Below are 27,762 nucleotides of genomic sequence, written 5' to 3' on the forward strand. Positions count from 1 at the left end.
ACAAGGCTTTTTCAAAGTCTTCCACTAGAAAGTATAGAAGTGATGATTTCTAGATTTTAAAACAAGTACACATTCTTTAAATAGAAACTTATATGGATATTTCAATAACATTTAGAAAGTATTCCCCAATTTGTATTTTATAGCTACTATCTGTGGTTCAGAGCCAATCTATGCGGCTACTCTTCTTCTTTCTTAATGTTAAGCAAAACCTGAACAGTGTTTTATTCATCTACTTGTTTTATCAGTTACTAACCTCTCATATTTTGAGATAAGTATCAAAAAAAAGTGTTAAAAATACCTCTTTGAGGGGTGCCTGGGTGGATCACTTGGTTGAGCATCTGAGTCTTGATTTCAGCTCAGGTCATGTTCCCAGGGCCGTGGTATCGAGCTCCATTCTCTGCATGGAGCCTGCTTGAGATTCTCTTGCTCTCTCCCTCTGCCCCCTCCCTCGCTTGCTTTCACTCTCTCTCCCTCTCTAAAATACATTTATTTATTTATTTATTCATTCATTCATTCATTCATTCATTCATTCATTCATTTATTTAAAAAATAGCTCACTGGGTGCTAAAAGAGCACTAGTCATTCACCTGTTTGTTTCTTCTGTTTCTCAATTTGTCATATTTCAAGACTTGGTACAGAAAACTGAAAGCAATAGATACCAAAAGGTGTGGAACAAGTAAGGAGACACCAAGCTAGAACATTGTGGAGACTTGTCTGTTTATGAAAAATAGACCTGGCTACAAAAAGCAGTAATGAGGGTTAGGAGCAGTGCCCAGTGACACAATGATTCTAGTAAAAGAAAATCTGTGGATATGAATTTTGTAGATGTGTGTCTTCATGGGTTAAAAACCAAAACTGAACAAAAGAAATTGATCCAATGTTAGAAAATCAGGATATTTCTTATTTAAAACCTTGATATCTGGCTTGTCTTAAAAATTAGAAGATATGGAAAAATTGAACCCACTTTATCACATGCAAAATGGAGCTAATTCACTGGACCAAGAAGCTATTATACCTCACATGGATTATTAAAACAGCCTCCTTTTTCTAACCTTGTTTTCCTCAAATCTAGTCTCAAGGAAGTAGTTAAACTAGTCCCGTTAAACCCAAGTTAGATCATATCACTCTTCTGCTCAAAATTCTACACATTTTCATGCCTCATTCAGTGTAAAGGGCAGAGTCCTTACAGTGGACTATCTTTCTGGCCCTCTACCACCCTGCTTTAGACATAGTGGTCTCTTCGCTACTTCTCAAACAGTTCAGGCATGATTATGCCTCAGGACCTTTGCGTTTCCTGTCCCGTTTGCGTATGGTGACAGTTGCATCTGGCTGTCTTTCTTCCTTCAAGTTTTGACTTAAATGTTGTGTTTTCAGTGAAAACTAGCCACCCATACAACTGACACACCTTTTTCTCCTTTCCCTAGTTAACTTTCCTCAATAGTTATCACCACATATAGATTTTACTTATATATCTTATTATTCTGTGTCCCTCTTATAATATCAGCAACTTTGTCATACATCTTTGTATATTTTACTTCTTGCTATATCCCCTGCTCTAATAATACCATACACATAGTCCTCATTCCATAAACTGCTTTGAATGAATGAATAAGTGATGAAGTATGGTTTCCCCTACTTTGTTAAGGAGGAAAACTAGAAGTTAGACATGTAATTTGTCCAAGATCACATGCCTCAAAGATAAAAAAGCAGTCTGTTACCAGGGCTCAATATCCTAAATCTTCAGGTTAAAGTATCAAGGAGAGGTAGGCGATTTTTAAAGAATTAGAAAGAACAGTTCTGTGAGGAGGTGCAGAATGTTGCTATGTGAATAAATATGCTAACTCTGTCTTCATTTTCTGCACCATCTGTCTGACCTCTGTAAAAATAAAAGATCATGACTCTTGATTTAAGTGGTGAAAATGGAGAAGAAATCAATCTGTTTATTAGTACTTTGGCTCTCCTGCTTTTCTCATAGAGCCTACTTAGCTCTCCTGCTCTACTTTCCCTGGGTTTGAGTTAGTCGATGCTATAGGGATATTTGTTTGAAATTACAGTGACTTCCATCTTTCCTCCTCTGAAATATCAATTACTTTTTTAACGTACAGCATAAAGAAAAGTTCACATATCACATGTACATAGCTCTGTGAATTTAACAAAGCGAGTACATCCTGCACCAGTATTAGGCTGGTAAGTATATAGCAACCAGCTGCCCCACCTCAAAACTAAACAAAAGCACCTTGAAAAAACACAATTTCCATGACATAAATATCTCAGCATGGCCAATTTCAAGCTACCAACTTGATGTCAACCAGCTTGCAAACTTCCAACATTTAACAATCAATTCTTGCAACTTGATGCAAGACAACTGCAACACATCCCTAAAACCCAAGAAGCCCTATTGTGTTTTCCACCTAATGGCTACACTCCCTCTTCACCAAAGTCAACCAGCATCCTGACTTCCAGCATCTATTTTTGAACTTAATACAAAGGAACAATACACACTCTTTTGCATATGGTTGCTTTTCCTCAATTTTGTGTTTATGAAATATATCCCTTTGTTGCAAGTAGTGGTAGGCCACTCATTTTGAGTATAGTAGGTCATGGTATAATTTATATATCTTCTTTAGAGTTGGTAAACATTTGGTTTGTTTCTATTTTTTTTTTAATGTTTATTTATTTTTGAGAGAGAGAAAGAGCATGAGTGGAGGAGGGGCACAGAGAGAGGGAGACACAGAATCGGAAGCAGGCTCCAGCTGCTGAGCTGTCAACATACAGCCTGATGTGGGGCTTCATCCCACAAACCATGAGATCATGACCTGAGCCGAAGTTAGATGCTCAACTGACTGAGCCACCCAGGAGCCCCACCTTTGGTTTGTTTCTAATCATTGTTTATTACAGTATATGATTATTATAATCATTGGTTACAATATTGCTATGAAAATCCTTATGCATGTCCTTTGGTGAACATATGTCCTCTGCGCAGAAGTACTCACCACAACTTCTTCATAGGAGAATTGCTAGATCAGGGGATATAGCAGGTTTATTAGAAACTGCCAAAAATGGTTCCAAAGGGACCACTGTTTAGAGTATGTGGGAATTCTAGTTTCTCCACACCTTTTTCTAGGGAAGGGATTTTCAGCCTTTTTAATTGTATGCATACTGATATATCTCATTTGGATTTAAGTCTATTTCCCAGATGATTGGTGAGATTGAGCACATTTTTATATGTTTAGTGAACCATTTGGATATTCACTTTTGTGAAGTGGTCAACTTAAGTCTTAGGTTTATTTTTCTTTAGGTTACGTGGTTGATTTGTAGGTCTTTACATATTCCAAATGTTAGACCTTTGTTGATTACAGCTGCTAAAAACATATTTTCCCACTATGGGACCTGCATTTTGATGCTTTTAAGGGAGATCTTGAATGAGAAGAAGTCCTTTGTTTTAAAATAATCTAATATATCTATATATCTGTCATTTGTCTAGTTTTGTACCTTCCTACCTATCTACCACAGCTTTGAGATTTAATTCACATGCCTTTCAATTCATCCATTTAAAATATATAACTCAATGGTTTTTAGTATATTGACAGAATTGTGGAACCATCATCATGACAAATTCTAGAACGTTTTCACCACCATCAAAATAAACCCCATATTTATTTTCAGTGACTTCCCATTTCCCAGAAGGCCGCACCAGTCTTATGTAGCCACACATCTTCTTTCTGCCCCTCCATATTCTTCATTTTTCATATAAATGGAATCATATACTATATAGTCTTTTGTGACAGTTTTCTTTCATTTATTATCATGGTCTCAAGGTTCATCCATGTGGTATTTTGTATCAATGCTTTATTCTTCTTTAAAGCTGAATAATATTCAATTGTACAAGTACACTACTTTTTTTATTCATCCATTCAACATTTGAGTTTGTTTCCACTTTTTTAACTATTATGAATAATGCTGCTAGGAACATTCATACACACATTTTTGTGTGGACATATGGTTTCCTTTTGCTTGTGTATTTACCTAGGAGTGGAAATACTGAGCCATACAGTAACTCCATGTTTAACATTTTGGGGAACTGCCAGACTGTTTTTCAAAGCAGCTGCACCATTTTACAGTCCTACCAACAATGTATGAGGGTTACAATTTTTCCACATTCTTGACAGTAGTAGTTATTATGTTCTTTTGATTATAGCCATCCTAGTGGGTGTGAAGCGGTATCTTTTTGTGTCTTTGATTTGCATTTCTCTGGTGGCTACTGATGATGAACATTTTTTCATGTGTTTATTAGCATTTGTAACTTTCTTTGGAGAAATGTCTATTCAGGGACTTTGTTCATTTATGTTTTTCCTTTGCTCATTAAAAAAAATGTTTATTTTTGAGAGAGAGAGAGAGAGAGAGAGAGAGCGAGCATGCAAGGGGGGGAGGGGCAGAAAGAGAGGGAGACAGAGAATCCCAAGCAGGCCCCATGCTGCCAGCACAGAGCCCTATGTGGGGCTCATGATCCATGAGATGATGACCCGAGACAAAATCAAGAGTATGACACTTAACTGACAGAACCACCCAGGCAACCCTCCTTTGCCCATTCTTAATCAGATTATTTTTCTTTTTATACTGAGTTCTAAGAGTTCACAAAAACATTTTGAATGTTTAATGCATTCAAAGGCTTATTTAAGAGTCCTCTACCCACTCCTAGGTCATGAAGATATTCTCCAATTTTAATATCTAGAAGCATTACTGATTTACCTTTGACATCTGGAACTATAATATGTTGGCATTAATATTTATGTAATGGTGTGGGTCAAGATTAACTCTTTCTACATGAGTAAGCAATTCAACATCATTTACTGGGAAAACAATCTATTTTGCACTGCTCTTAAATTCCAAATTTGCCACAAATTTATGTTTATATAGATGTAGGAATGTTCCTGGTGTCTAGAAGATCTGTTTCACAGCAATATCACATTGTCAAAATTAATGTACTATGACACTGTTTTGATTTCTGTTATGGAAGTTGTCCATTTTCTTCCTATTCTTGGTCTTTTGTATTTGTATATAAATTCAGAATCATTTTATCAATTCTCCCCCAATGTGTATGGTTTTGAGTTATATTAAAACCATATGTTAATTTTTGGATAATTGAATTTTTAAAAGACTGACTCTCCCTATTTGTTAATGTTATATGCTCCCATTTATCATGTTTCCTTTGCTTTCTTTCAATTATATTTGAAGTTGTCCTTGTAAATATTTTATACGTTTTTCAATACATTATAAGATTTTATTTTATTTTATAATATAAATTGTATTTTATATTTATTTTTTAAATTATTTCTAATATATAGAAACACCTTTTATATATTTTCCAGCAATATTGTATCTAGCAACACAGTATGTTTTTTTATATATTAAATATAACTTATTGTCAAATTGGTGTCCATATAACACCCAGTGCTCATCCCAACAGGTGCCCTCCTCAATGCCCATCACCCACTTTCCCCTATCCCCCACCCCCCATCAGCCCTCAGTTAGTTCTCAGTATTTAAGAGTCTCTTATGGTTCATCTCCTTCCCTCTCTGCAACTTTTTATTCCCCTTCCCCTCCCCTATGGTCTTCTGTTAAGTTTCTCAGGATCCACATATGAGTGAAGACATATGGTATCTGTCTTTCTCTGCCTGACTTATTTCACTTAGCATAATACCCTCCAGTTCCATCCATGTTGCTGCAAATGACCAGATTTCATTCTTTCTCATTACCAAATAGTATTCCATTGTACATATAAACCACATCTTCTTTATCCACTTGTCAGTTGATGGACATTTAGGCTCTTTCCATAATTTGGCTGTTGTTGAAAGTGCTGTTGTAAACATTGGGGTACTTGTGCCCCTATGCATCAGCACTCTTGTATCCCTTGGGTAAATTCCTAGCAGTGCTATTGCTGGGTCATAGGGTAGATCTATTTTTAATTTTGTGAGGAACCTCCACACTGTTTTCCAGAGTGGCTGCACCAGTTTGCATTCCCACCAACAGGGCAAGAGGGTTCCCATTTCTCCACATCCCCTCCAGCATCTATAGTCTCCTGATTTGTTCATTTTAGCCACTCTGACTGGCGTGAGGTGACATCTCAGTGTGGTTTTGATTTGTGTTTCTCTGATGAGGAGTGACGTTGAGCATCTTTTCATGTGCCTGTTGGCCATCTGGATGTCTTCTTTAGAGAAGTGTCTATTCATGTTTTCTGCCCATTTCTTCACTGGATTATTTGTTTTTTGGGTGTGGAGTTTGGTGAGTTCTTTACAAATCTTAGATACTAGCCCTTTATCTGATATGTCATTTGCAAATATCTTTTCCCATTCTGTCTGTTGCCTTTTAGTTTTGTTGTTTCCTTTGCAGTGCAGAAGCTTTTTTATCTTCATGAGGTCCCAATAGTTCATTTTTGCTTTTAATTCCCTTGCCTTTAGAGATGTGTTGAGTAAGAAATTGCTGCAGCTGAGGTCAGAGAGGTTTTTTCCTGCTTTCTCCTCTAGGGTTTTGATGGTTTCCTGTCTCACATTCAGGTCTTTCACCCATTTTGAGTTTATTCTTGTGAATGTTAATTATATATCTGCAATAATGACAATTGTATAGTATTTCTTTCCAATATTTATATAGATATAGATTTATTGCAGTATACTTAAAATACAATGAATTCACAGATTTAAATGTACAATTTGGTGAATTTTGACATATGTATATACTCTTAAAACAATCATCACAATAAATAATGAACATACCCAGCAGTCCTCAAAATTTCTTCATGTGTTTTTGCAACCACTTCATGAACTTCACACCAACTCCCTTACCATTCCTAGGCAACCATTATTCTGCTTTATGTCAGTACAGATTAATTTATATTTTCTAGAATTTTACATAAATGAACCATACAGTATGTATTATTGGTCTGACTTATTTCACACAGCACAATTATTTTGAGATTCATCCATGTTGTTGCATGTGTCAATAGTTCATTCATTTTCACTGCTGAGTATTCTATATACATATCACAACTTGTTTATCCATTTGTCTGTTGTGGATAGTTGGTTGTTTTCATATCTGGGGTCTTACAAATAAAGGTGCTATGAGCATTTGTGTAATCACCATACTCTTTTCCTCAGTAATTACACTATCTTACATTGTGTATCCTGATATTGTTCCATGGAGTGTTCCATAAATTTTAACTAAGCCAAGTCAATTAATAGTGTTCTTGAAGTCTTATACCTATTTACTGATATTCTATGCACTTCTAACAATTTTTGTGAGAGGTTTGTTGAAATCTCCAGCTACTTGTAATTTTTCCCATTTCTCCTTTCAGTTCTATGCATTTTTGCTTTATGTATTTTGAACCTCTGAAAATCTCGTTGAATTAAGTACTTTATCTAATATTAATATAACCACTGCAGTGTTCTTAATGTTCTTTTGATTAGTATTAGCATTATATTTAAAGTGTCTTTTTTGTTTTTTTCAGAGAGAGAGAGAGCACACACGCAAGTGCTAAAGGGAGAGAGAGAATATTAAGCATGATCCATGCCCAACATGAAGCCTGACACAGGGCTCCATCTCATGACCTGAGATCATGACCTGAGCCAAATTCCAGAGTGGGTCGCTAAACCGACTAAGCCACCCAGGTGCTCTTAAAGTGTCTTTTTTGAAGACAGTAAATACTTGGGTCTTTGTTTGTTTGTTATTTCTTTTTTTAAATTTATGCAATTGGTCAATCTCTGGCTTTAATTGTCCTTAGATCATTGACATTTAACGTGATTATCGATATGGTTGGATTTAAATCGACCATCCTACTCTCTGTTTTCTACTGAATCCATGTCTTCTTTGTTTCCTTTTTCTTCTATTTTTGCCTCTTTTTAGAATGAGTAAATTTATGACTCCATTATATCCTTTTTTTATTATCATTATTATTAGCTGTAACTCTGTGTTGTGTTATTTTGGAACATGGTTTAAGGTTAATAGTGTACCTCTGTAAGTTATCACGGCCTACCTTCAAGTAATATTATATCACTTCACACACAGTATAGACCTTTAAACAATATGCTTCCTTTCTCCTTTCCAGCCTTTGTACTATTCTTGTCATAAATTTTATTTCTTCATATGCTAAAATGTCACAATACATTGTTATTACTTTTGCTTCAAATAGTACATTATCCTAAAAATAAAATTTTAAACTAAGAAAGATTGTCTTTTATACTTATCTCTATGTTTACAAACTTGATACTCCTCATTCATTTGTGTAGATACAGATTTTTACCTGGCATCATTTTCTTTCTGCCTAAAGGATTTTCATTACCATTTGCTGTACTGGAGATCTGCTGGCAACCAATTCTTGCAGCTTTGCTGTCCTTAAAATTCCTTATTTTAGCTATTTTTGAAAGATAGTTTTTCTTAGATAGGATAAGGACATAGAATTTGAGACTGTGTTTTCCTTTCAGTATTTTAAAGATATTGCTGTACTCTCTTATGGTTTGAATTATTTACAACAAGAGTAAAATTGTCATTTTTAATCTTTGTCCCTCTAAATATAATGTCTTGTTCTCTCGCTAATTCTGAGATTTCCTTTATTACTTATTTTAAGCAATTTGATTATGATAATCTGATGTGTAGTTTTCTTGTTTCTCGTCCTTGGGATTGTTGAGATTCTTACAACTATGAGTTTTTAGTTTCCATACGATTTGGTAAATCTGTCATTAAAATTTTCTCATTATTTCCCTCCACACTTACTTAGTATCTCAAGTTATACCAAGGCTTCTTGAAGATGTTCCACATACCCTGGAAGTCTCCCCCGCCTTTTTTTCCATCTTTTATTTCCTGTATCATAATTTTACTTTTGGTTCCTATTCTTCAAGTTACTAATATTTTTTTTCTACAATGTCTAACATGCATTTAATCTCATCTTGTGCATTTCCCATCTCAGGAATTTTATTTTTCACCTCTGTAAGTTTTATTTGGTTCTTTTTTATATATATTTGTATCTCCTAATTATGCACAATCTTTCCTCTCTCAATTAAATATATGGAATATTATTATAAAATTTTTTCAGTGTCCGTGTCTACTAATTATCATACACGTCTTTTCTGCACCCGTTTCTACTGGTTGATTTTTCACCACATTCTGAATCATATTTTCTGGCTTCTTTCCTGGTAATTTTTGATTGGTTGACAGACATTGTGAATTTTACAGACTGCTAGAATATTTCTATTTCTATAAATTTCCTTGGGCTTTCTTCTAAAAATCAGCTAATTTGTTTGGTAAATGGTTTTTTTGTTGTTTTTGTTTTTGTTGTTTTTAATGCTAGCTTTCAAGTTTTGCTAGGCAGGATGAGACAGCTTTTATTTAGGGCTTTTCTCCCATCACTGAGATTAAACCCCATTCTGATTATTCTAACCAGTGTCCTACTAGTAGACATAGAAACATTCCCAGACCTCTGTGAACTCCAAGGATATGCCCTCTATGCTCTGGTCAGATTCAGGTATTTTCTTACACACATGTTCATTAGTTATTTGCTGAATACTCAAGGACCCATTACAGATTTCTAGAGTTCTCTGTACAGCTGTCTACTCTCCAGATCTCTGCCTTGTAAACTTAACCTTGGCTTCCCTGGCCTTCCAGTTCTGTTGCAATCAACTTAGGTAGACTGTTGCAATCCTCTACAGTTTTCCCTCCCCAAATTCTCCTCATACACTGTGGCAATTGTGGGACTCACCTTGTTTGTTTCTCCTTTCTCAGAGATCACTGTCTACCATTGCCCAATAATCATTGTCTGAAAACTATTGTTTTATATACTTTGCCACAAGCAGGATTCTAATCCTTTTATTTTTATTCCCTTTTTCTGTGTCATTTCACTACCAAGTGAAATACAATACTAGGTTCTACTCATTATTGAGGTTTAAGAGCAGACATTGTAGTCTTGTTCCTATTCTCTAAGGGAGAGCTTTAGATATTTCACTATTATGATTTTTTTGATATAATGCTCTTATTCAGTTTAAGGTAGTTTCTTCTATTCCTAGTTTTATCATGAATGGATTTTAACTTTTCTCGAATACTTTTTCTGTGTCCATTGAGATGATAATATAGTTTTTACTCCCTTATTCTGTTAGTGTGGTGAATTACATTGACTGGTTGTTGAATGTTAAAGTAATTGTACATTCCTGAAATATATCCAACTTGGTCTTACTATAGTATACTTCCATATTTAATTGGTTTTGATTACTAATATTGTATTTAAATATGTTTGCAGTTAAACTAATGGGAGAGAATGTCCTGTAATTTTTTTTTTCCTTACAATGTTCTGGTCAGATCTTGGGGTCAAGATTTTGCTAGCCCTGGAAAATAAATTTTTCTATTCTCTGAAAGAATTTTCACAATATTAGTATAATATCTTCCTTATGTAAATTGTAAAATTTACCAATGAAATCCTCTGGGCCTGTAATTTCTTTGGGAAGGTTTTCAAATACAGATTCAATTACTTCAGTAGCTATAAAAACTTGATATTTTTATTTCATAATGTTTCCTTGGGGGTTAGTTTATTTTTTCCTAAGAATTTGTTTACTTCTCTAAGTTTTCATATTTATGGAATAGTTTTTTTTAATTATTTTCTCATGTTTTTACTACTCATAAGATCTATAGTGATATTTACCTTTTTTAAAATTCCTGATATTGGCAATTTGTATTTCTTTTCATTTCTAAATAGATAATTTTAACAGATTAATTCCATTAGTATTTTCTAGGAAATAATATTTCACTTTGTTGGTTTTTGCTATTTCATATCTGCCTTCTAGTCATTAATTTCTATTCTCATATTTATCATTTTTGTATTTCTACGTTGTTTGTATTTAACACAGTTTTATTTCTCTGACTTCTTGAGAGGGAATCAATCTTAGAGATTAATTTTCAGCCTAAAACAATCTAATGGACACCATGATGCCCTGCTTAAACCCTCCCGTAAGCCCCAATGCTGTGTGCTCTTCACCCTGTTTCTATATTTTGTTGCTATTAGTGCGTGGCTATAACCTCCAGAGAATTACCATCAGGAACTAAAACTATCTTACCCATATGGAGATTTGTAAATGACCGGGAACTTAAATCTCCCTTTCATGGCACACAAATTTCCTTAGCTACCTTATACCAGTGCCTCTCAATCATCCAGTTTCAACTTGCAGTTGAGACCTTTCTCAGAGAACTGTCTTTGGATTACCAGAGCAACTTTGATTATTTGGAGAATTTGAAGTGCCTAAGAATTTACATCTTCCCGGAACAGTCAGTTACAAGCTGATCCACAGACTGAAAAGCTAGGTCTCTTACTTCTAGAAGAGAAGCGTCACACTGACGCGAATGCTTAGTTCTGGAGCTCTCCACAGGATCAAACAGGCTGAGTTTTTACGTGAAATCACATATATCTTGGCTTTTTACATTTCAGCAACCTGATTTCTCCACTCCCTCATCAGTGTCTGTCTGGAGAATTTCCCAATAAATCTTTGATTTAGGGAGTGCTTCCGGGAGAAACAAACTTAAGACATACTATACATTCTCCTACAAGCTCTGCTTTAACTGGATAACACTACTTTGACATATATCTTATTCTTATTACCACTTAGCTGAAAATATTTTTTAACTTTCATTATAATTATATCTTTACCCCTGCATTATTTAGATGTATACTGCTTATATTTCCAAATATGTAGGAATTTTCATGGTACCTCTTTGTCATTGATCTTTAGCTTATTTCCACTATGATCATAGAAAATATTCTGTATGATTTCATTCTTCTGGAATTTGTTGAGATTTTGGTATCTATTCCATACTTACTCTTTCTTACTTTTGAGTGCAATATTATGTGTGTTGTGTATGCATTTTAAAAGCACATGTACTTGTTAGAACAGAACTATATGAGTTTAGAAAAAAAATAAGAGATGTATACTTGTTAACCATGGTATTAAAAATTTTCTATATTATTTTTTTAATCTGTATAAGTTACTGAAAAACATGTTCAAAATATTTTATTATGTTTGTATATTTGTCTGTTGACTCAAATCTATTGTCTATTGTTTTCTATATAATTTGAGGGGAGGGCAATATTAGATGCATTAAAATTTATAATTGCAGTATGAATAAGCTATCCTGATAGTTCCCTTAATCATCGTGAAATGTGTTACCATGAGGTCTTTGATGAAAATTTGACTACATTGAATTTTTCATTAGTTTTTACATGGAATATATTTTTTGGTTCTTTTAAACTTTCACGAACCCTCGTATTTAAGATGTTTCTCTTACAAAGGGCATGAATCATATTTTGCTTTTACATTCATTCTAGAAATCTTTATTAGAGAGGAAGTGTAATAATGTGGACACCTCTCCGGGTTATCTAATTCTAACCTTTATTATCTCTGGGTATAAGCCTGTAAATTTATAGACATGCAAATTATGTCTGGTTTGGTGGAGATTCAATTGCCTTCCCTCCTTTCCTATGAAAAACGTTTTGTCAGTATATACATATTCATTTCATCTTTCCTGATTTATAAAAGCGCCTGTTCTTAGGATTCTTTTTTGAAATGGTTATATAATATATGCCAGGTTTACTCATGAGTATGAATTAAATAAACTCTTTACTAAGTGTTTAGTTCTGTATAAGAATTGTGAATTAACTTATTACGAAAATTATTAACATGATCTCCAAAAGAAATTATTTAGAATACTTACATTTAATGTAATTTCTGCTTAAATTTAAATCTAACATCTTACAGTTTTTTTCTAGTTAACCTCACAATTTCCTCTTTTCTTATAAATTAGCTTTTTCATCACTTTTTAAACTCTCATTTACTCATTAATTATGCGCTCATTTGTTTTCTTAGTGAATACCTACACACAACAACATTCCTTAGGCATTACAACATGCTTTCTATTTCTGTCTCTTCCCTGACAATGTCAGCATTTTGACAACTTTATCTCCCTTAAGTTCTTCCCACCTATTATATATTATAGTCCTCTATTTGAATTGTACATATATTTAAAACTCTGAAGCAATAATTATAAGTGTTTTGTGAAATATTCATTTGGATTACTCCATATGTTTATCTTTTTCATACATTGTCATTTTTTTCTATATTCCTATGTTTCATAAGGAATCATTTTGCTTCTGTCTGAATAACTTTCTTTACTATTTGTTTTTAGTGTCTCTCTGTTGGGAACAAAAGTTTCTAAATTGTTGTTTGTCCAGAGAAGCCTTTACTTTACTTTGTCTTTATTCGTGAAGCATATTTCTACTGGATATAGAATTGTAGGTTGACGATTTTTCTCAGTACTTTAAAGATATGATTTCATTGTCTTATTTTTTCCCTTATTTCTGTTAGAAAATAAGTTCCCTATCTTATTGTCTCTTCTTTGATAATAGTATATTTCACCCCAGTTGCTTTTAAGATTTGTGCTTGGTTTATAATCATTTGACAGTGATATACACAAGCAGGATATTTTATACTTATCTGACTTGGGTTTTAAAGAAAATTTTTGAATTTGTGGCTTAATATCTGTATTAATAAGAATTCTCTACAACAAATGGGATGCATGTGTGTGTGCATGTGTGTGTGTATGTGTATAGTGGATTTGGCTCATGTAGTGATTTGGAAACTGAGAAGTTCAAGGATCTGTGGTTGGCAAACTGAGACCCAGGAGAGACAATGTGTAGCTACACTCTGAGTCCAAAGGCTCAAGAATCAGGAGAACTGGTGGTGTAAATTCTAGTCTGAAAGCTGGCAGATGCAAGACCCAAGAAGAGCCAATGTTTCAGTCTCAGTCTGAAAGCCAAAGAAGACCAGTGTTCTAGATCAAGTGGTCAGAAAGGAGATCCCCCTTAGAGAACCCTTTTTTTCTATTCAGGCCTTCAATTGACTAGATGAGGCCCACCTTCATTAAGAAGGCAATCTGCTTCACTCAGTCTACTGAATCAAATGTTAATAACACCCAGAAACACCCTCACACACATAGAGCCATAATAAAATTTGACCTAATTATCTGGGCATTCTGTGACACAATCAAGTTGACACATAAAATTAATGATAATAATATCTGTTGACAGTTTTGGATAATATTCCCCACTATTTATTCAAATATTCATTCTGCTCATTCTCTTTCTTCTCCTTCAGAAGATCCCCAGAATACCCATGCTTTATCTTTCTATCATGTTTCCGAATCTCTTTGTTTCTGTATTTTCCATCCTTTTTACTCTATGCTTCAATATAGCTATTTCCTATCAACATATTTTCTAGTTCACTAATCTTCTCTTCTTCTGTGCTTAATTTGAATTAAATACATGTATGAAATTCTTAATTAAGGCTATTGGGTTTTGTTTCAGTTCTAGAATGCTCAATATATTCTCTTATATACATATATTCCAGTTTCTTGGCGACTTTTTCAATTTTGTTGTATATTTTCTTGGACATTTTAATCTCAGTTAAAAAGTCCATGTATGATTACTCCATATTTGGATTACTGGGTGGACTGTTTTTCTAATTTTAATATTTTTTGTTATTTTGCCTTCTTTTGGAATCCTTGATATTTTTATTTTTTGTTATATGCCAGTCCTGCATATAAAAAAAACATGAAAGAAAATGAACTGAGGTTCTGGCTGATGTAATCTCTCTCCAGAAAAAACAAAACAAAACAAACAAACAAATAAAAAACATATCTTTGCTTCATGGCAAGCAGTGTGGGTAGCAAAAGATGACTATACAGTTTAGGACTGAGCTGGTTTGAAGTTGTTTTTCAGCCCTTTGTGAGAGCTGGTATACTTCTAATTCACCCTTCCTCTTAGGTTGTGATAATTCCAGGTCCCTAAATGCACATCTTGAGTGTTTTCCAGGACATCTGCTCTTAGATACTCCTTGATTTCCAGTATTTGTCTCACCAGCCTCTGATACTGTCAAAAATCTGCTGTTTCTTGTCCAGTAAGTGCTTCTTTTTTTTAAAACTTCTTGGCCTCTCAGTTGCATAGGACATGAACTGGCAAATAATTTTAAAAGGAAAAGGGATAAGGAATGCCACGTTTATTTCAAGTTACTTCCCTTCCTTCTCACCCTGGCCACCCTGCCAGTTCTCTGATGTTGTGGGTCAGATTTTGCAGGGGCAGGTTCCATCTTTCCTGGTTGTTCTCAGTGACAATATTGTGCCACAACAAGCTGTTTTACCATTATTGGAAATAGAATCTCTCCAAACATCCACTCTCTTTTTTTTTTTTTTACACCCACTGAATTTTCTTTTGTATAGGAAAGCACATCCCCTAAGATTTCAATTCTTGCCTCATTTGTCTTCTGTTGAATTAACAAGCTTACATTTTAAACCTGAAATATGTCAACAATGAAGATCATAAATGTAAATACCATCTTTTGTGTACTTTGTGTTGAGTATTAATTTCAACTTTCTAGATCTCAAAAATATATTTCTATAGACACAGACCACTTACTAAACAAGAACCTTGGAATAATTCTGTACCTACAGATGTTCTGCTTCAAACTTGAAATTTAACCATAACACAGATGCTCATGTGATTTTCTCAAAACATAGGCAAATATTGTGTAGTAAAAATTATTAGAGAAAGTGAGGGAGAGTGTAAATACTATGCTGCACATTTTAGGAAATGTCTCAGCTTTGGGGTAAGATGGATACATGCTCAAATCCTGGCTTGGCCATTTATTTACCTACCCAACCTAGGATTTAATATCTCTAGTCCTCAGTTTCCTTTTCTGTAAAATGTCTCTGATATCTATATGAGTGTGAAAGTTTAAATGAAGTATGTATAAATATGTAATTCAAAATATCCTTGACTCAATCAATATTACTCACTTATTCATTTTTTTAAAACAATTTCCTATGCTAAGTAAAAGTAGCTAGAAATACATTAGAATTGTGATGGGATTTTAGGTTTTAAAATTACAAAAGAACAGATTATTTTAAAAAGAATACCTATATATTTTTAAAGGTGAAAATTTTTATATATAAAACAAAATAAACTGTAGGAGAGAATTACTTGAGGTTCAAAAGAATTCTTTCATAGGAAGGAAAATATTAAATAGCTAAAGTTCTTACTGTAGAGCCTTTGCCCTTAAAAGTTAGGTTAAATGTCAAAAGTAATAGTGTCATAAAACCGTATAAAAATTAGAAGTAACTGAAAGTAAACCTTTAAATTGTTGCAAGTCTTTAAAACATGTTCCATTATGTAGTACAAAACCCTGCAAATTTAGGGACAATTGAAGTTGTTTTCCAATTCTGAAGTTGTTTTCAGAGAATCATGGCCAGTGTAGAATTGTAAGGGATCTTATTTAAAAGATAAGAATTATCAGATGTAGAAAGGTTAAGTAACTTTCCAAGGTTACACACAAAAAGAGTCTTGAGAAAATCACAGATTAAAATCTGTACTGAATACCTTTGATTTACCTCTTCAGTTGCATTCTCCATCCTTCTGCATATTGTGCTGTGGTCTAAAAGGCTTCTGGTTGACTTCATCCACTAGGCAGCACTATCAAGAGATTAGAGGGAAGCAGTAGGGTGAGGTGAGGGTATATAGTCCCCCCATTGCCTCCCCAAGGGTAATTCTGGGCTGACTATTTCTTGTTTAAGATTACATTTTCTGCCAGTCAGCCATCACCACGTAGCTGTTGAAGCCATTGTTACAAAGCCTCAGAGTACCGCACTATACCTGTGGTTTACCTGTGGCTCTGCCCTTTATCAAGTAAGCATTCCTCAAATTACCCAATTGCATGTGTTATTTATTTATTTATTTATTTATTTATTTATTTATTTATTATTTTTTCTGTTTGGACCTTGATGCACATAGAAACCAAACTTTAACTGGGAGCCTAGCCCTTTGTGTTTTGTTAGTCAACATTTTCTCCTCAATATGATGATCAGATTATTGCTGCTTAGAAAGGTGTTGATTTATTACATACATTATATAGAATGACCCAAGTCCCAAGTATGTTCTTAAGGCCATTCTTGCATAATGTTGCTTATTCCTATTTTTGTCTCTTAAAATGTAGTTTTAAATGTAAAAGCAAATTTACATTTGAAAAAACTTCAGGGTAACAGTAACATAGTACCAAACACTTTCAAAATCCAGAAAAATAATGTATCCAAAACAGCTCAATGAAATGCTATTGCCAATGGATTTATATTAAATTATTTATTGGTTTTGTGTGTTTATTTTTCTATTTGTAATCAAAGTTCCTCAAAGCATTGGAGAAAATTTACATAGAAAAATAGCAAATTAATGAACAAGTAATAGCTATTATATACTAACAACATTAATTGGGAGTAGAGAAAACAAGTATAGCCACCTACCAGGAGGACATTCCTCTGTTCTTAATTCCCACCACTTTTTAAAAGAAATGTTTTAAGTCAGATTATCCCCATTATTTTGTCATCCTCTGGTGGCAATTTAGTTATTTATAGCATTACCTTGTCATGTTTGTGGCAGTACATTTACCAGTACATTTAAAATAGTTTTTTGTTTATTCAACATTTTGAAGTCGTGAGTCTATTAGTTCATGAACACACAATGACTCCTTAGTGGGTTAGGAAACAGAGCCGGTCTAGCATAGACCCCGATTTTCCAGGGTCTAATTTTATCAATGATAAAAAAAATAATAAATATTTATACTCCAAACAGTTGAGGAAAAGTTCAGCATCGAATGAAGCTGCAAATTGTGAGTAGTACAAGGATTTCAAGTTCAGAAATGTAAAATGGTTGATGATTAATTATAATATTTTTCCTTGTCTCGTCACATCAATAAATCCTCCATGTGTTCTTTCACCTTCATTGCTTCCAGGTGTTGAAGCAATAGCTAAAGTAGCATGTTGTTTTCAGAAATCTTTAGGTAATTTGCCAACTGGAAAAGCAAGTCTAGGATTAAAGTCTTTAAAATTATTTTATCTTAACCCAGGATCAGTGGAAAAGATCAATCCATATTGCTTTATTTTATTCAGCACAGTAAGGCAAATTCAATGCTCTTGCTAAATTCACTACTCTAAAAAGAGGCATGGCTAAAATGGACATGTGTTACTTAGCACAGATGAATCCAATAATCAATCTTAGAGTAGCCACACTGCCTCAAGCCATGTGGAACAAGTGGCCTTATTACCCAACAAAAACTAGGAGTTAATATTTGGTTTCCATAAATCTAAAACTTGTTCTTGAGATTTATATTTAAAATATTTTTATATGACATGAAATGAGAGAACTAAATAATCATGTAAATATATGTGATAAGTGGATAAATTTCATTCTTATATTATGAAGTGTAGACTCACTGGGTTATAACAACACATTTATGAATTCTTAAAGCAATTCAAATTTATGAAATTTCATTATAAAAAAGTTATAACATTATTTTAAATGGGGAAAAAACTCAAATCCCAGTTTACCAGAAACTATGATATTTAAATATTTTGTATAGCATACAACCAAAATATAAAATATTTTGTATAGCATAGAACTTCATTCTTTGAATTATTTTCTATTGCTCAAAATATCACCAAAGACTGTATCAGAGCCTTTGAATAAGTAACGACTTTTATAATCTCAAATTAACCGACAACAATGTACATCATTGAGTAATGAACATTCTTATATGTTGAAATTGTATGTATTTTGCATATGAGTTTCCTTGGGACCCCACAGGTAAGATTGCCTATCACGTTCCCATATTCACTAATTCTGTAACAACCAGATTAGTCAATAAGGTTATATGCTTGGTTCAGATTGTTACCAAGAATAGAAATCTACTTGATTAGCTAAGGATAAGAAGACTTTATTACAAGCTCATAGGTGACAAAGATCTAGAACTAGAATGAGAAAATCGTCATGAAAAGAGGCAACTCCAGGGATGAGATTCTTTTCCCTTCTTTCTCATGATCTTCTTTGAGTTTCTGCTTTTCTTTGCATGTCTTGTCTGCTCTTCTCTCACTTGACTTACTGCCAACTCACTTACTCTGCTTACTCATACTTTATGGTATTTCAAATGTTTAACTTGAAGATTTGTTTATTCAATTTATTCAATTTGAAAAGCAAATATTTACTAGGCACAGACTATGTTCTAGGTATAGATGGCTTCATTTTGCCATAGCTCCAACTCTGTCTCACTTTCCATCAGTTTCTTTCCACCTATTATGTGTCTTACACAACCCAAGCCTATTATAGGCCTCTTTATGATTCAAATTTAAGTTCTGCAAAAAGAAAGTTGCTCTCTACTACAGAAGTTGTAAATTATGACTCAAAGTTCATTGTAAGCATTCAGATCTGTTTGGTTTCAAGCACATACACTGTTTTCCCCCTCACAGATCTTTAAATAATTGAATTCTGAACATTTAAACATTGGGAAACATTTGCCAAAAGAAAAAAAATGTATATATTAATGTCTGCCATCTCTTGCAAAAAGCAGGAGTTCTGGCAATACCAGGCATTTTTTTTTTCTTGGTAACAATTCCTTGAACAAATTAGCTCTAGTCCCCCAGACAGGTTGTGACCACTCCCAGCTGTGTCTCACACTAAGTTGAGATTCTTTTGCCGTTTATCTAAGTCTTTATGCACTGGCTTATTTCAGAGGAGTGCCTCTAAGCAACAGAAAATTAATGACAGTACTTGTCATTGGAATCTTTCAGTCTTTTACAGCATCTGCCTGACCTCTGGGAGCTTTCCAGTTTGCCCTTCCTGGTCTATCTCATGTTAACACACCAAGTACATTCTAGCACAGTGGCCGGCCTGTTATTGCGCTTCCCTAGAATAAAGTACACAATCCAGTGATCCTGAAAGTCAGGGCAGCTTTAAAATGGAAAACAGAGCCACAAGAAGCTACAGATTATGCAATTGCCCTTGCAAGATGATGAGGATAGGCTGACCACTATATTAGCCTATTTAATTTATTATAATGAACACACTTTAATATGTTTAAGAACAAAATAAAAACTTCCATCAGAAGAAGATTCAACAACTTTTTATCAGTAACACTGCTTAGAAATCATACATTTTTCAGCATGATAATTCTGAAGGCTGAAGGGTACAGCAATCTAATAGTATCCTCAGAAGGGGATCACATGGAATAGAAAGGTCGGTGGCACAGAACCCCTGAGCTCTCATTGTATTTTGAGAGATGCCAAAACAAAATTCTCCAAAAATATTTCTCCCTGGAAAATTGATTTTACAGTCTCTGCTTCTACTCTTCTAAAGCAGGGTTGGTAAACTATAACCCATGGCCCAAACCTGGCCTGCTGTTTTCATAAACAAAGTTTTGTTGGAACATAGCTACACCCATTTGTTTACTATTGTCCAAGCCTGCTCTCACACTACATAGTCAGATTGAATAACTGTGACAGAGACTGTGTGGCCTGCAGAGTCTAAAATATTTACCATCTGACACTGCACAGAAAATGTTTGCCTCTCCCTGTTCTAAAGAAAGACATAGCTAGGTACCCAAAATATATTACAAAGTTGCCCTTATAACCCAACTTCTCCTCTGCCTAATATAAATTCTGCTTGAACTCAATTTAACTCTCTTATTTTGACCTTGGTTGAAATGAAGAACTGCCACAGAATATCATCAGTAACATTTATTTGCACTGAAATCTGTTAGCAAACAATCAACTCTGCCTTTCTTCGCTGAAACTCCCAACTTTTATTTTCTGCTAATCATAGTCCCTACATAAGGATTTTTTTTAATTTCTGTATTTTTGCCTTTATTTATTTTTTAAATATGAAATTTATTGTCAAACTGGTTTCCATACAACAGCCAGTGCTCATCCCAACAGGTGCCCTCCTCAATGCCTACATAAGCATTTGAATCAAATTAAAGACCTCTCACAGCTACATACCTAATTCTCTGAACAACTTAAATCTCATAAAAACCCCACTTGTTTTTAAACTTCTTTCAATCATGGTAAAACTGACCTATCAAGAGTCTCATACTGAAAAAAATGAAATTTTCTTTTATACCTTTACAGATCACATCACCAATAACTTTTGTAATTCACCATAAATAGTATTTCCTTGGGAAATTATTGCCTTTCTTAGTACTGTCTGATGCGATATTTCTTGTGTTAATAGTCTCCACCATGCCTTTCCCAATTTTTCCCAGTGAATACATATTATGGTACAGACATTTGCCTAGTTAGGTTATTCTAGCATTGATGGAGCAAATAGGTTCAATTTATGCCAGTGTCAGCTTTTAACATATACTCAGGTAGAAACATCTCCAATGATTATTCCCCCAAATATATAATTCTCTTCTTTAACTTTAGGAAAAAAATAATTACTTAAAATGGAAATTTAAAAAATAAAGTTTCCCTTTATTCCAGCAATAACCAGCTAGAAAGTGTATTGGAAAGTTACGCCCTGCATACAAACAGCAAAGTATAAAATATTTCACGTCTAAATAGAAATTTGTAATACGAACATAGAAATACAACTGTAAAATTCTTCTTAAAAAAAAAAAAAACTTTAAAAAAGTCAGTGGGGATGTGATGGCTATTTTTATGTGTCAACTTGACTGGGCCGCAGGGAGCCCATATAGTTGGCCAAACATTATTTTGTGTGTTTTTGTGCGATTGTTTTTGGATGAGATTAACATTGAAATAGACCAAGTAAAGCAAATTGCCTCCTTAATATGGATGGGACTCAATCAGTTGAAGGGCTGAATAGAACAAAAAGGCTGATAATAATCGCCCAAGTAAAAGAGAATTCTTCCTCACTGATTGACTTGAACTAAAGTAATGGCTCTTTGTGATCTCTAGCCTTCCAGGCTTCAGACAGGAGCTACACCATCAGCTCTCCTGGTTTTCAGGCCTTTGGAGTGTGACTGGAACTAAACCATCAGTTCCCCAGGGTCTTAAACTTGCTGACTCACCTACAGATCTTGGGACTTGCCTGCTTCATAATCATATATAATAATATACAAATACACATCCTATTGATTGATTCTGTTTCTCTGGAGAACTCTGACTCATAGAGGGGAGAAATACTATGTTTCAATTTTTAGCCTGAGTCCCACTTATTAAAAAAAAAAAATCAACCCCGTTAGAATAGGGAGGTATAAAGTTGTTAACTAGGCAACTGAAAAGGTGAAAAGGTAAAAAGAATCACAGAGATAGCAACTTCAGAAACAGTGACCACTCCTAGGGCTGAAGAAACAAAGGGAAGATGCTGGATTTATTAACACTGTGAAGTTTGAGGACAGGGTTTCAAAAAGATGAAACTCAGACTTTTGAGAAAGGGGCACTGGCAGTTGGTGCTGGGGCCTCTGGGGAGATATACAGAAGCCGATTCTGTGGGGGTTGGGAAATCTGCAAAGTGGATACAGTCACTGCTACAACTCCTCTGCTACTGCTACATAGGCAGAAGGAATTACTGCTGCCAAAGGGGAGAGGTGTTACTAGGGAGAAGCTCACGGGAACAGAAGTCTACCAGGAGCCCACAGGAAGCAGATGAGAAGGAGAAAGTCCCTTGACCCTCTTTTAGCCTTGCAGCCTCCCTCTAGGACTCCCTATTGGCAGAGTCTGACACAGAGCAGCTGGCAAGGAGGCAATATGGCTTTCAGAGATTTGTTTTAGCTCCAGGATCCCAAGGTGGAGTACAGAGGAGTAGGGTTGGGATTGAGAGATAACAAACAGCATAGCAAATGGTACAACTGATGTCCATTTCCCCCAAGTACATTTATAGATATAAATGGGTTGGGGTGGTACAATGATGGTAATTTAAAATATTTTAACTGTCTACATCTAGCCTTAGAAGTCTAATAGAGTTCACCAAGTGAATATGTGCAAAGAAGACATTTTTATTCCTCCTGTCCTATCTGTTCAGCACCCCTGTATCATCAGCTTCTTCCTCCTTATTTTTTTAAGAACACACCTAATTATTCATGCCAAAATTTTATACTTTTATCTCCACCTCTATCCTTAATCCATCCAATTCTAACCCAATCCAATGCTACTACCTAGGTGCAAGCCCCTAGCATATCTCCTGGATACGAAATAGCTTTCCTATCTAGTTTCCCTTCTTAAGCTATTGCTCACACTCCCAACTGCCAATTTTTCACAAAATAGTTACAGTGGTTATTTCAAAGTAACAATTAAGTAATGCATTCTCTGCCTTAAAAGTCTCCAAAAGTTTGCCTTAGTTTGGGTTTCCCCAGAGGCAGATCTTCTTTCAGCATAAGCAGGTAAAGATTGGCAGTACAAAGAGTTCACTTGACAGGTAACCCCAAAGAATACTAGTAGGAGACTGGGGATGTAAAATTTAAAAAGGGAGGAAGTCATAAACACTGCATTACCAAGCAAGTTACCAGTATAAGCAAGTGGGGATGAATCCCCTGGGGAATTCCAACAGCCAGTGTAGGACACAGGCTTCGTGTTACTCTGGATGGCCAAAGATTCCAGTTCTTGTTAATCATTTTAAGGGGTAGTGGATGGGGACTGTAGGCACTAATTCTGCAGCATATCCAGCTTGCTATTCTTTCAGGTGGAGCAGGCCACAATGGACAGATTGAGTGAACAAGCACTCAGATAAAGAACCATAGACGTTGGTGGTTAGAAATCAGCCCTGAGTGCCTAGAATTGTTAAATTCCAAGAGATTGAAGATGGGACACTGAGAGCTACAAATCAGTGCAACTTTGTATCTCCATGATCCATTAATCTCTTCCTTAATCTCAAGAAAATGACTTGCTATATTTTTTACATACATATAGACACACAACAGTAGGAGTCCATTCCTATAATTGATCCCAAAGCTAAAACTGATATATATCTATCACTGCTTCTATAGTCTCTTTAACCTTGGTCAGCATTTCTGCTGGTCTAAGTCAGATATATTCAGCCTCAGCATTATTAATATTTGGGGACAGATAATTCTTTGGCTATGGGAAATGTCCCGTGCATTGTAGAATGTTAAGCCCAGGCCTCAACTGACTAATGCCAGTTGCATACCTCTTCCTAAGTCGTGATCACAAAAATGTCTCCAGATACTGCCAAATATTCCTAGGATGGTGGGGGGGAACTACCCCCCACACTCATGAAGAATCACTGGGTGAATAGCCTACTAGGTCATCATTACCATCTGTCCTTAGGGGCCTAAACCTCTGGTTGTTGTCACGTTGTAGCTCTAATTGCCAAATCATAGCATACAAGAGATAAGACTCCGTGAATTCCCTGAGTTTCAGGCATAACTATGTCTGCTACCATTATATAACACTAGACCTATTTCTTCATGGAGATCAGGCTCAATTCTTCTTGCTAGTAAATAGTTCCTTTCTTTATCAGCAGGTCCACTGGTATGAGGGATTTGTAAGTTACCATGCAGTCCCTGGATTTTAGGTTTCATAGAACTTGATCTGTGTCTCCTGGTAGAAGTCCTTATCATCCCATGCCTGGAACCAAGAACTCTATTCTAAAACAACCTAAAGTTGTAGAAGTGAAAAGTAAAAACTAACAGTGAGATACATCACTCCAGCTTCTACGTCTCTATTCCCAGACCCAATTATTCTACCCGCTGGAAGACAACACCATATAATAGCCATTGACTCAAAATATATACTGCAACTTGAAAGAGAATGCCCCAACTCCATAAGGCTGGTATTCTAAATACACCCTTGAGGGGCTATCTGTATTAGTTTTCTATAACTGCAAACAACTGACCACAAACTTAGTGGCTGAAAACAACTCCCATTTTTCACCTCATGGTTCTGCAGGTTAGAAGTTCAGCATAGCTTGGCTGGGTTCAGGGTATCACAAGACTGACATCAAAGTGTTGGCTAGGCTGCGTTCTTATCTAAGCTCTGGGGGGAAATCCACTGCCAAGTTCATTCAGGTTATTGGCAGAATTTAGTTCCTTGTGGTTTTAGGACTAAAATCTCTGTTCCCTTGCTGAATGTTATCTGGGTGCCACATTCAGCTCGTCAATGGTGTTCACATTCCTTGCCAAGTGGCAGGAACAGTACATCAGATCATTCTGGTACTTTGCATTTCTGACTTTCTCTTCTGTCACCGAAGAGAGAAAACTGTCAGTCTGTGAGGCTCATGCAATTAGCTCCACCCAGATAATCACCCTATCTTAAGATCAACAGATTTGGGATATTAATTACATATATGAAATCCCTTTATAGGAAAACCTAGATTAGTGTTTGATTGAATAACTGGGAGAAGGTATATACATACCAGGGGCTTGGAATCTTGGGGATCCATCTTAGAATTCTATTCCAATGCACTCTCAATCTACCAGCTTCTCCATGATATGGTAGAAGGCAGGAGCAGTGGGTGCTATGGCCATATGCCTATTGTCATACTTCCTTCAAAAAAAACCAAACAAACGAAAAGTGGATTCCTTGGTCCAAGAATGTATCATGCTGGATATCATCCTGATAAATGAGATACTCTGTGAACTTATGAATAGTAATGCTAGCTAAGTCACCGTCGGCATGAAAGGTAAACCCCTATTGATAATATGTATCTATCTAAATAATGAAGAACTGATGGCCCACTATGGGTGGATGTAGTCTGATATAATGAGTTTGTGCTAACTTCTTGTTAACCTGGAAGAATGGGGTCTCAGAGTTTTTCTCTGAGGCTGGTTATATGCTCAGCAGCAACAGGAGTTAGATCAGGCTCGGACACATGCATGTGCTCTGTGTTTCCAGGGCCTCTCCATTTTATGTCCATTGTGCAAGCAATGGAGTGGTTGAGGGTTAGAAGCTGGCTGATCTCAGGAGATGGAATTCATCACCAATTATTTAGTATGGTGGATTATTCCTGGTAGTCATTAATGTAACACAAAAAGATCTGCATATTTTGTGCAGACCATAGATCTACCCACATGCTTCTTTCCCAGACCTCATTTGATTGGGTCTTCAAGGCTTTCTCCTTCTGGTTTCCTGACCAATCAACCAAACTATGTTCAACTAGCTAGAAATCTGTGTATATCCTTAATTTTAACAACTTCTCTTTCCCTTCTAAAGTGATAACTAGGTATCCTGCTCAAAGTTCCACCAACTGGAAGAATTTTCCCCATTGGGGACTTTAAGGACCACCAGTAGCTAGAGCTATAGTGTATTGGTAATCCATTTTAAGCTTTCAGCATCACTAGGAGCCAATTCATCTTTTTTTTCAAAATAGTTTTTTTTTTGAGATATAAAGCATGAACCATACAATTCGCCTGTTTAAAGTGTACAATGCAATGACTTTTAGTATATTCTCAAAGCTGTGCATTTATCATCACAATCCATTTTAGAACATTTTCATTACCCCAAAAAGAAAGCCCTTATCCATCATCCCTAAAACTTTCAGCTGCTCTAGTCCTAGAAAATCACTAATCTACTTCCTGTCTCTATAGATTTGCCTACCCTGGACATTTCATATAAATTAAATCATAAAATATGTGATTTTTGTGACTGGCTTCTTTCACTTAGCATAATGTTTTCAAGACTTATCTACTTTGTAGCTTGTATTCATTCATACTTAATTTATTTTTAAGACTACTAATATTCCATTTATGGATATATCACATTTTTTCTCTACTCATCAGTTGTTGACATTTGGGCTGTTTTCACTTTTTGGCTACAAGAAATGATGGTTCCATGAACATTCAGGTGCAATTTTTGTGTGGGTCAATATACCTTAGAACTTGGCCAAATTTTTCTCCTTCATCAGATGGTTCTATTAAATATTCCATGAAACCCTGCATGTGATTACAGTGAGGGACAGCCATTGGTACAACAGATACCATGAAGCTCTGAACCATCAGCTTAGAACAGATCCCAAATGAAGCACTTCTTTTGTATAGTGGATTGTTGCTGCTCCTACCAGATCTTATAACTTGGTGAATGAAACAACTAGCTTACCATGGAAACTCCAGTTACATAGACATTTGATGTTTTGTCATCGAGATACTCTCTCTACCAAGGCCTAATACCACAGCAGGAGACGCTTTTAGAACAGTGAAGAATTCTCTTCTGCAAAATATATGACATTGCTCCAGAATCCAAGGAATCTGCTTGGAGAATCTTCTACTGGAGCTTGCCTGAGACTCGGCATGCTGCCACTGTTTACAACAGATACTTCTAGAACTCTGGAATTTGCCAGATCACACGGACCAAAAAGCAACACTGCTTACACCACAATCTGAACTTGCCACAAAATTGTCTCTAGCTATATATCCTACTCAAAACTTGACATCCTTCTGAGTAGCCGGATAAATGGATCAGAGAAATACTTCTATGTGTAACACCAGCAGTGTCTGCTACAGTTTTCTTTGTATTTAAACCTCAAAGCTGAACAATATGTGGCATGGCATGGAAATCACTTCATGAGCTGCCCTTCCTCACCTCAGCTTCTATCACTCTCTTTTTGCTTACCATGACTTTATTACTGCTTCTAGAACATGCAAAATTTGACCCATCTTCAAGCCTTTATAAATTCTGTGTCTCTGACCAGAATGCTCTGCAGATACATCTCCTCAGATTGGCTCCTTTGCAGGAATCATGTCTCTGTTCAAACGCCTCCACATTTTGCTGACTGCCTCTGACGTAGTTCTTCCCTCCATTTACTTCTTGCTTTGAATTCTTTTACATTCTATTTCATTTCTTTATAGAAATTATATTTGAAATTATAGCACATATGTATTCATTCACTTATTTATTTTCTTCCATAAGAATGTAAATTTTACAGAAGCATGGAACTTTCCTGACTAGCTCACTGGT

Source organism: Panthera onca, chromosome C1, assembly GCF_046562875.1.
Source record: "Panthera onca isolate mPanOnc1 chromosome C1, mPanOnc1 haplotype 2, whole genome shotgun sequence".
NCBI classification, from domain to species: Eukaryota; Metazoa; Chordata; class Mammalia; order Carnivora; family Felidae; genus Panthera; species Panthera onca.